We start from the raw sequence: 12239 nt of genomic DNA on the forward strand, positions 1-12239 counted from the left end.
CATGCGGTCGTCCCACCGATGACGACTATGAAGCATCATACCATGAAACAAATCATTAATATCAACAAGAAGCAAAATAAATTATTCATAAAAAGAGTAATATCTACAAATGCTTAGACTAAAAATAAAACGCTTTTGTCTAATATTGCTAGAAATTATAAATCCCCGGCAACGGCGCCAAAAACTTGATGCGTGTCACCTAGTAGTGTTCTTTTTAACGACGAAATGTATATTACGATGATTGCGCTATGACTATGGATGTGGTCTTTCTAAGTGCTTTATATCTACTAGATTTCACTACTTAGGGTCAAGTGTACCCCGTCGTATCAAGTAATAATCCGGTTAAGACCGGGTATCGAATCCATGGGATTTATAACTACAAGTATTAGACGACTCGATTTTATACGTTATCTAAGCGGTGAATACTTTGAGTTGGTGTGGGACACAACTACAAACTACTCCTAACCTATTGGTGAGACAGATTTATGTAACGGAAAACTCCACGGAATGATATGGGTGACGATAAGTTATAAATATAATATGCAATAACTCCGAATATATTCGGTTGACGATTTACTCTTGCAAAGACGACTACGTGTAGTTCGACCGACCCGTGAAGTACTTAGACTACGTGGTTCCTAGTGAAGGCGTGTCTAATGCTAGGGATCAGAAACTAGGGCCCGTAAGTTCCGTGGTGCGTCAATTCCTACGGTTTCCGGTTTGTCACTTCCGGTAAGGCAACACCTATATGAATCCCTAAAGATAGTCCGAGTGGTGTCGGAAATCGCGTTCCCCTACACAATAGTCAATTATGAGTATCAAAACAAGCATTAAACATCAACACGTATATAGGAACGGAAATTGCAAATCATATATTATAAATATGGAGAATAAGAATATCGAATACAACCAAGCCTAGTACATAGGATGAGATCAAAGCTAATTAGCAAGTAAAGAGGGGAGAATCGGCCCTCGGAACTAGCTAACAGGACTGAAGGCCGTCTCTTAGGTCTTGGAGGTGGAACTCTCGAGCTTGGTGAACGAAGGTGGAACGGAACTTCGAGGAAATGCCGGAAGGAACGAACAAGCTCTCAAGGTGGGAGAGTTTTATTACATAAAAACCGAATCTAAAACTATATATCAAAACCTCTATCTACAAAAGTATATATGAAGAAATATATGATACAAGGTATGTTAAGTGATAGAAGGTGTAAGCTCCTTAAATGAGTGCTAGTTACTCTTATTTATAGATCAAGCTAGGGGCAAGATTGTAATTCCACAAGGTGCAAGCATGGAGGAACATCATTTTGTGCAGAAATCCCATACTACGCCCCGCGTATGGTGGTGTACGCCCTGCGTGTATGCCCATTCCGTCAGAAATCTCCTGCATGTGGACCAATTCGGATCTTGTTGTCTCAAACACGCCCCGCGCATAGTGATATATGCCGCGCGTGTTTAAGCTCCTGGTGTTTTATTGCTTGAAATACATCATGTATGCCCTGCGTATCCCAAAACACGCCTCGCGTACCGATAGTTGACCTAGGAGACAATGCAGTCTGACTTTCAGGATTGGGCTTATCATTTCTGACATGTGTCATACGCCTCGCGTATGTTGGCATACGCTTCGCGTATGCTGACTAGATTCCACATGGTGCTCGTGGATAGGACAATTATTTCTGACTCCATGTTTCACGCCTCGCGTGAAGGGAAATACGCCTCGCGTAGTGAGTGGATTTTCACTCATTGCTCATACCTGAAATACAAATCTTAGGGGCCGAGTTAGCTTGACGTTTTATTTCATAAATTCAACCAAAAACAAAGATAATTAACTAACACTACGAATTTTATTCTTACTACGTTATTTTATTAAAACACTCTTTTTTTTGTAATTAAACTTATTTATTTAGTCTCAAATTAAACCGTAGATCACGCTAAAAGATAGGGGTAAAATACCCCTATCAATTATGTCTCCCCGAGTCTGGAAGTTCCGAAAATTTTGAAATTTTTAAATCTTCTTTCACAATTAGAAACCCTTGCCTTATTGCATTTCCCGAAAAATAGTGAGAACTTGAGCCTGCAAATGCATCTAAAATATGCATTGATATTTTTTCTGAGTGGGCCAGCACTCACTATCTTTAGGGAGAATTTGCCTTGGTTTGCCCTGTTGAAATAGAGATTCTTTTTAACAATCATAGGAGGAAAAAGGCAATTAGCTTCCCTTTCCGCTACACAAAAAGCCACCTATGCTTTGCACTCAAAATTTTAGGATAACCAACTTGAGCCATAACATGTTCTTTCTAAACACCACGCAAAGAAACCCTTTCCTTTCACTGATATTCCTAAATACCCTGAATTTTATCTTGTGCTTCAAAACCAACTGCTTAATTTGAAATCATGTGTTTTTCACGGGGCCCGTCCGAAGGCCTAGCCAATGCCCCGTGTGGCGCCGAGGTTTCCCCGACACTCGGCCAGCCAACACCATCCGAAGGGGTCTATCCCCTTTTAACCGAAGGCATCCCGTCAATTCATATATCCGTAATCCGTCCCGAGGGGGTTTATCGTGGGTAAGCCTCCACGTATAAAGAACTCGCACTATGGGCCCACCCAAAGTGTCCGCCGGGATTCCACCCGAACGGAGACATCCGCCTCCCTTCCCGAAGGCCGGATGCCCGACTCTCCTAGTCCCTAGTGGACTAGGGTGGATCACTTAAACCAGTCCCGACAACTGGCCCAGGGGTTGCGGCAGCGGTAGGAAGATCGGGCCCGTGGAGAATATCCATGCCAATTCTCCCAAATGGGGCAACTTTCCCCGCATGATCCAAAGGCTATAGGTTTAATATATTATATAAGGGATCTCCATAAAAGATTAGAACAAACGGAAACCTCTAGACGTACCTTTGGAATATTTGTGGTGTATTGGGCATATGTATGTCTGGCGGCAGCAGGACCCGAGTTGGTATAAGACACACTATAGGGGGGGGACAGGGTCTCAGGCGTCGGATCTCCGCCAACCCCTGGGCCAGTTGTCGGGACTGGTTTAAGTGATCCACCCTAGTCCACTAGGGACTAGGAGAGTCGGGCATCCGGCCTTCGGGAAGGGAGGCGGATGTCTCCGTTCGGGTGGAATCCCGGCGGACACTTTGGGTGGGCCCATAGACAAATCAGGAAAACAAAGGCAATTGAGCAGATGGTGCTAAAGTAAAAAAATAGAAAGGGACCTGGGAATCATGTGTTTGGATAAGGAAATTTTTAATGATTGTTTACTATGAATAGAAAGAGTAGTTTGTTATGAGAATCAGGCTGTGTGGGTCGGGTAAGGAAAGAAATGCTAAGATGTTGAAAGCTGAGTAGGTTAAATAATTTGCATAAAGACAGAATTTATACACATAAATAGGTTCTCACTGTCAAACCAGAACCTGAGCTTAACATTACAACCTTTGTCAAGTCCTTTGGACTATGTTTGGAAGAATTTTGACCCATAGATTCAGGACCAAAAGGCAAACTCACACCCTAAGGGTGTGGTGACTGAGCTAAGGAGTGAAGTTGCATTTTTTTCCCTATGGTAAATAAATGCCATACGAGAGTGAGTGAATTATTCCAGTCCTAAGTGAGGCATGTCTGGCGAGTTGGTTGCTCCTTGTGAAAGTAGAAGTCTAATTTTAGGCTTTAAGGAATTTCTCGATTAAAGGCACACAGTTGAAAACAAACTTTAACTTTTCAATGAGTTCATAGCTCGCATCTGTCAACTATCCCGCTGAACAAAACAATTTTTTTTCTCCATAATCTTTCTCTGTAATATTTCATTCCTAACTCTTCTTCTGTTAAATTATTTTTCCTTCTTACATTTGGTTGCTTGAGGACAAGCAAAGATTCAATTTGGGGGTATTTGTTAGGCATGAAATTGACTAAGTTTAAACACAATATTTATACAAGAATTGGGGTGTTTTCTGTTATATTGCGAGAATGAAGGGCTGATTAATGTTTTTTACAGATAAGTAAAGATTAAGCCAAACATGCTGGAAACAGCTTGTTTCGCAACTACCAAAGAGGAGTGGAGCCTTTCTATGATCCAGCGGTCAAACGCCGGATAATCTGATGACGGACAGTGACAAAACAGAAGTGGGCGTGGCAGAGGCAGCAGGTGGAAAGGTGTTTCAGTGGCGTTCCCTAAAGTAGCATGATGAAAAGAAGTTTCGACCCTTGAGTGTTCAAGGGTCAAAAGGATCCATAATCATTTCTGATTGTTTAGTTTTAGTTGGAGTTGACTTATTTCTGTATTATTTTGTAAGGGTACTTTCGGGTACCGGTTTTGGCCCCGGTCTTTCTCCTTTAAATAGATGTAGCAAAGGGAAGACTGGGGAGATCGGATATTTTGTTTAGAACAGAAAAGTCACTATTTAGGCGTTAGAAGAGAGCTCCAATGGAGTTTTTGAATGGGAAAAGAACATCTGATTGCTCACTGCTTGATATGAGTGAGTAATCCATTTTGAATGGGCACGGCCAGTCCAGGCCGGTGATGTAAGTCTTATAACTTTTGCAATGAATATGTAGTATTTTACTAATGATGTGTTGATGAGGGTTTATATTTCTGTGCTTCGGCATTTATGCATGTGATAGATGAATGTTAGGACACTGCTTGCATCTTCACTGATATCTCTATCAATCTCGCAACCTCGAAGCAGACATGTTAAATGGTTGTGTCAAAGGTTTTCTTAACAGAAATGCAGCTTTGATCTTAATGCAAGAAAGAATGTTCCTTTAGGACGCTATTAGTTCTAGTAAATCTTAGAAACTTAAGAACACACGAAAGTTGACTTAAGTGGGCATTAAAGCTGATACTTTGACTTCATTGGTATTGTCACTAATTCGTTGGATTGTTGTATGACCTTGCACTACCTGTTCGGCAGTGCTTAGCCTGTTATATCTTTTAAACTGTCATCTATTTGTCATATCTTTCATAGAATTAGCGCTTTTTTGTCTTAACTGACCAACTCAAATAATCAACCCTACTAAGAAGATACCTTTACACACACACACACACTGTTCAACAACGATTTTCTCATATGATTTTGGATCTCAATCCCTGTGGAGACGATACTTGACTTATCACTTTATTACTTGTATCTAGTACACTTGCTAGAGTCTCATCTGAGGACAACACCGTTGCCCTAGGGCAACAGCCGGCACCGCGGCGCTGCCGCCTTAACGGTAGCAGCGTCGCATTGCCGCTAGTTGCTGCCGTTGGCAGCAACCAGCAACAGTGGCGCGGGGTGGCTGCCTCGCGGCAGTTACCCCGACGCTATTGTTTTATATTTTTTTTATTTAAAATTATATATATACATATAATTGTTTCAAAACGATTTCAAAACAATTTTCAGAATATCAGTTTTTATCTTTGAGATTTAATAAAACAAAACGTTTTAATTATCCAACCAAAAAACCTTTAATGTTTTGTTTAAACGATTATCAATTGAAATAATCAGGAACTATGCATAATCAGTTTTAATTAACAAGTAATCAAAACTTATTTATCGTTAGATTAATTGAACTAACCGATTAATTAATTTGTCCTAACAATAAATCTATTCAATGTAGGAAAATAGACAAGCCTAGGCATAGCGGAATAATAAAATTTTATCTATTTCCCTTTTCCAAGATCTGTTAATTGTTATTTCATATAAAGAGGGATAGAAAGTAATACCTTTATCGAAGAACTATCTACCGTTGCAAACAAAGTGCCCACAACTTGTTATTATCAACTCGTGAACCACGAACGTTTGATTCAACACAAGACTAAACTAATCAGTAATCAACCTTTAATAAATAGCAATCGCAATGATTGCCTCTGACAGAAATCGATACGAGATCAAAGAGGGAGTAAGAAATAAAGTAAATTAGCCGAGATGACGACAGAACAATTCCTTCTCCTCTTTTACTGTGTGGATTGAAATTATGGGTTTAAGGAGTCTATTTATAGACTTCTCAAAACCCTAATCTCAGTTGTGTTAGGTAATTAAATAATTGGAATCTTATTCGGAATAGGATTCCAAATTAGATAATTAAATAAACACTTTACTATTATCTAAATAATAACTAATTATATCTAGATAATTATTATTAATCAAATTAATAATTAATTAATGTTAGGGATAATTAATTAGAGTTTCAATCACATAAAAACTTCTAATTAATATTATCAGATAATCTTTTAATTTAATTCATAACCATAATCAAATTATAATTATTAATCAAATTAATTTATCCTCTAATTAATATATATAAATTTCGGCCCCTATATTGTGTCTCACTAATTACATTTTCGTCCTCCGATTCCAAGTCTCATATGCGACCCATTAGGTTCTTTATTGCCACTAGCCGTATATATCCTTTGAAATTATTCATCACGATTAATTCCAACATATATATAACGGAATACCGTCGCGAGCTGTTACTAGCAGAACCTATGATATTCCCCTAGAGCAATTAAGAAGTCAGGTTGATAACTGATGTTAACCTTTCTCTATTAGGTACAGTATAATACGATCCTTCATCAACTATATCCTGTCGGTCAATTCCTTATAACAAAGAGTCCGGTTTTACTTGTACAGATTGAATTCACTCTGAAAAGATAAGTTAAGTTAAATGTTCATTTCTACTCTTAACTGTATCACCTTGCAAGGATTTCAGTCAATTCACCACAAGCGGCCATTTGGATATATCTCCCACTTACCGGGAGTGACGAATGCTCAATCTGACATTAACTATTCTGCAATTACTTTGTGTGATACCCAACCCTGCTCTCACACACCCTAGGCTCTCACCTATTGGATCGTGCTCGCACAGAATCAAAGTATCGGACTCCATAATCCAAAATCACTAATTAACGAATGTTTGAGTCTGAGGATTAGTTATACCTACTAATACCAATGAGATGAACAGTTGACACATTAGATAAATCAATCCATTCTGTTATCTCAAGTCGGGTCCCAATCCTAATGAACTCCTTCACCGGATCCATGTAACTGTCTAGATATCCGAATATCTAAAGCTTGTGAGATCAGCTTTCTGTCTCGACAGAAAACACTGTTACATGCAAGTCTCAACAGTAATATGCCAACCCCTATAACATATCACTTGACTTGGGTTTACTTTAAGTCTATTGGTCTATTATAAAGTATAGTCTCACTTCATGCTTGTATGAACACTTTATAACTACTTAAATAAACTTAGGGTTACTTTCTTTATGAAAGATTCTTGCCTTTATATATAGTTTCATTTTAATACTATATATCTGATTAATCAAATGATCAAATAAACAATTTATTCATTAATATTAATATCCTAAAACAATTGTCTTTAGGACACTAAACTCCAACAGTTATCTCTATTGGAGCCTACCAAGATGAGGTTATGTGTGATGTGGTTGAGATGGATGTGTATCACTTGCTCCTTGGGAGGCCTTGGCAATTCGACCGTGATGCCTCACATGCGGGAAGGGACAACATGTTGGAAATTAGGCTAAGGTATAGCAGCGGAAATATAAATTTTTTAACCTATTTCCATTAACCCTAGGATCCGTTAATCGTTATTTCATATAAAGAGGGATAAGAAGAATTACCTTTTGATGATCAATCTACCGTTGTTAATGAAGTGCCCACAACTCTTCTCCGAGTTCCCAAGCACAAAATAAAATACGGGAAGATGAAGTTAGAATCAATCGTTGAATAGCAACCAAAATAGATTGCCTCTAATTAATCAACACAAGATCAAGGATAAAAGAAATAGATGAAATCAATTGATCGGAAGGAAGCCGTAGAAAATCTCTTCCTCGAACTAGTGGTCGAATATTCTCTCTCTTGCACTAGGGTGGATTTCGAAAATCTCTCTAGGGTTTGCACGCTTGGATTTCGAAAATCCTAAGGGAGGGGGTATTTATAATCTCTTGTATCTAATCCATAGTTAGATAGAATTAGGTTAGTGAATAGGAATTCAATTCGGAATAGAATTCCTAATTATTATCTCATTATATATCTAATATATTAAGGATAATAATAATAACCTTATTGGATAATAATAGGAGTATTTTAATCTAATTAAAACTCCTAACTTATTTATCTCTTAATTAATTTAATTCATAATCCTAATCTAATTAGAATTAATAAAATCAAATTAATTATTCATGTATTTTACTACATGAATTTCGACCCCCCTATGGTCCATGGGCCTTATTGGGCTCAATTGGGCTTCCATCAATTAATTAACATCTATCTCTCTTTTAGGTTCCAAGTCTTATGTGTGACCCATTAGGTTCTTATTACTACTGGCCATATGCAACTTTATTAAATTAATTTTCAAAGAATTATATTTAATCTTTGCATAACGGAATGATGTACAGAGTATGTGATTAGCAAGTCCGTAATCATTCCCCCAGAGCCATAAGAAGACAGGTTGATTCTGTCGTTAACCTTTCCGTATTAGTTACAGTATAATTCGATCCTTTATCAACTACATCCTTGAACTGAATCTTATGACTATGGATGATGTCAAGTCACATATAGCGAGACGTTCGTTTTACTTGTACAGGCCGAGTCAACTCAAATAGATAGGTTAAGTGAAATCTGTATTTCAAGTCTTAAGCTATCACCTTGCAAGGATTTAGAGTCGAGTCTTCCACAAGCAATCCTTGGATGTATCTCCCATTTATCGGGAGTGATAAATGCTCAATCCAATATATAACGATCCCGCAATCACTTCCTGTGATACCCAACGTCTACTGTTCACACCCCAGAGTCGTCTCTGTTAAGGATCGTGTTACATCAGAGTCAAAGCGTCACATTCCGTAATCCAGAATACCAATTAATATTCCTTTGAGTCTGAGGATTAGTTATACCTATTAATACCAATGAGATGAACAGGTGACAAGGATGAATCTACCCATCCTGTTATCTCAAATCGGATCCCCAATCCTAATGAACTCCATTTCATTGGATCCACGTAACTGTCCAGATATCTATATATATGAAGCTTGTGAGATCAACTTTCTGTCGGACAGAAGACATTGTTACATGCAAGTCTCAACAGTGATATGTCAATCCTGGGCATATCACTTGACTTGGGGTGGTTTTAAGTTTATTAGTTTATCATAAAGTTTAGTCTCACTTCATGCTTGTATGAACACTTTATGATCACTTTAAACAAACTTACGGATTTCCTTTTATTAGACTTTATTTAGTGCTCAAAAGGGATTGCCTTTATATAGTTATAAAACATATATATCATTAAAACAAATGATATAAAGAACAATTCATTTATATTAAGTTTGTATCCTAGAACAATTGTCTATAGGACACTAAACCCCAATATACTCCCACTTGGACTAAAGCCAATTGTTTCTAAAACTTATCCCAGTAGAAGTTAGATGACGATCATGTACTCTCTGGGTTAAGGGCTTTGTCAACGGATCTGCAACGTTGTCCTTTGTAGGTACTCTTTCTATTCTCATATCTCCTCTAGCCACAATCTCTCTTATGATGTGGTATCGCTTAAGGTAATGCTTGGATGCATTATGAGACCGTGGTTCCTTTTCTTGCGCAATGGCTCCATTGTTATCACAATACAGTGTAATAAGATTTACAATGTCAGGCACCACACCAAGTTCTGTAATGAACTTTCTAATCCAAACCGCTTCCTTTGCTGCTTCTGCAGCTGCGATATACTCTGACTCGGTCGTAGAGAAAGCTACGCTTCCCTGCTTGGAACTCTTCCAACTGACCGCGCCCCCATTCAAGATAAACAGGTATCCTGATTGGGATTTAAAATCATTCTCATCTGTGAGATGACTTGCGTTTGAAAATCCTTCTATTTTCAGATCACCTTCTCCGTACACTAGGAACATATCTTTAGTTCTTCTCAAGTACTTAAGAATATTCTTGACGGCAATCCAATGCTCGTCTCCCAGATTTCCTTGGTAACGACTCATTACAGATAACGCGAACGCTACGTCAGGTCTAGTGCATAGCATATCATACATAATCGAACCGATTGCGCTGGCGTACGGGACTACATCCATGCGTCTTTTGCCATCATCGGTTTTAGGACATTGATGATTGTTTAACTTTACTCCATGTAGCATGGGTAAGTTACCTCGTTTCGATTCAAGCATGCTAAACCGATTTAGCAACTTTTCAATGTATGTAGCCTGTGAAAGACCAAGCAGTCTTCTCGATCTATCTCTGTAGATCTTTATACCAAGTATATAAGCTGCTTCACCAAGGTCTTTCATTGAGAAGTTACCAGATAACCATACTTTTACCGACTGTAGTAGAGCAATGTCATTTCCCATTAATAATATATCGTCCACATATAGTATGAGAAATGCTATAGAGCTCCCACTTGCTTTCTTGTAAATGCAAGCTTCTTCGCAATTTTGTTCGAAACCAAATTGTTTTATGGTTTCGTCAAAACGCTTATTCCAGCTTCTCGATGCTTGCTTGAGTCCATAAATGGATCTTTGAAGTTTGCAAACTTTGTTTGCATCCTTTGATATGAAACCTTCAGGTTGCATCATATATACATCCTCAAGCAGGTTTCCGTTTAGGAAAGCTGTTTTCACATCCATTTGCCAAATCTCATAATCGTAGTGAGCGGTAATAGCAAACATGATTCTGATTGATTTGGATATAGCCACAGGAGAGAAAGTTTCGTCATAATCAATTCCTTGCTTCTGACGATATCCTTTCGCTACTAACCTAGCTTTGTAGGTGCTAACCTTTCCATCCACGTTAGTCTTCTTTTTGAAGATCCACCTGCACCCAATGGGTTTTATCCCTTCGGGTGGATCAACCAAAGTCCACAGTTTGTTAGTATATATGGAATCCCTTTCAGAATCCATGGCCTCAAGCCATGCTTTAGAATTTGGACTAGTAAGAGCCTCTTCGTAGTTTTCGGGTTCGTCGTCTAACACGGGAACCTCATTATCATCTCCCACTAGAAAACCATATCTAACTGGGAGTTCACGAACTCTTTGTGATCTACGAATAGGTGGCACTGGAGTCTCATCTAATGGGACTACTTCGGGTACCTCAACCGCCTCCGTTGTTTCAGTCGGTGTTTCTTCTTCTTGAACTTCGTCAAGTTCAATCATGCTTCCCTTTTGTGAAACTATTTCTCTAAGAAGGTTGCGTGCTTGGATACTATTACTTTCTGATCATCTGGATGATAGAAGTAATATCCCTTAGTTTCCTTAGGGTATCCAATGAAGAAACATTTATCAGATTTCGAATCTAGTTTGTCGGACGCAATGCGTTTGACAAATGCTGAACAACCCCATACTCTCATAAATGAAAACACGGGTTTCCTACCAACGAACAATTCATATGGTGTGGAACTAGCGGATTTAGTTGGTACTCGGTTTAGGGTGAAGAGGGCAGTTTCTAAGGCATAGCCCCAAAACGTCTTTGGAAGTAAGGCCATGCTCATCATGGATCGTACCATATCTAGTAGGGTACGGTTTCTCCTCTCGGATACACCATTGTGTTGTGGTGTATAGGGAGGTGTCCACTGTGAGCATATCCCACATTCAGTTAGATAATTCAGAAAATCATCTGAAAGATATTCGCCACCTCGATCAGATCGAAGCGTCTTTATTTTCTTTCCTAATTGATTTTCTACTTCATTCTTGAAGCATTTGAATTTCTCAAAAGCTTCTGATTTGTGCTTCATCAAGTAGATGTAACCATATCGGGTATGGTCATCTATGAAGCTTATGAAGAATCTGAATCCTCCTCTTGCTTGGACTGACATAGGACCGCATACATCTGAATGAATGAGTCCTAGAGTGTCTGATACACGCTCACCTTTATTGCTAAAGGGTGTCTTTATCATTTTACCTTTTAAACATGATTTGCATGTTTCCAATGATTCGGGATCGATTGGATCTATAAGCCCATCCGAATGTAGCTTTAGCATGCGTCTCTTGTTTATATGGCCTAAACGACAATGCCACAAGTAAGTTGAATTATCTAGCTTATGTCTTTTGGTATCAATTGCGAAAACAGAAATTTTGTCATCTAACACATAAATCCCATTTTGTGATATTCCTGAAAAATAAAAGATCGAATCTTTATAAAAATCGCAATGTTTGTCTTTTATTGAAATATGAAAACCGTCGTCAACAAGACGACTAATAGAAATAATGTTGCGAGACATTTGTGGAACATACAAACAGTTCCTTAATTCTA

The sequence above is a fragment of the Euphorbia lathyris genome, chromosome 1 (genome assembly GCF_963576675.1).
Source record: "Euphorbia lathyris chromosome 1, ddEupLath1.1, whole genome shotgun sequence".
NCBI classification, from domain to species: domain Eukaryota; kingdom Viridiplantae; phylum Streptophyta; class Magnoliopsida; order Malpighiales; family Euphorbiaceae; genus Euphorbia; species Euphorbia lathyris.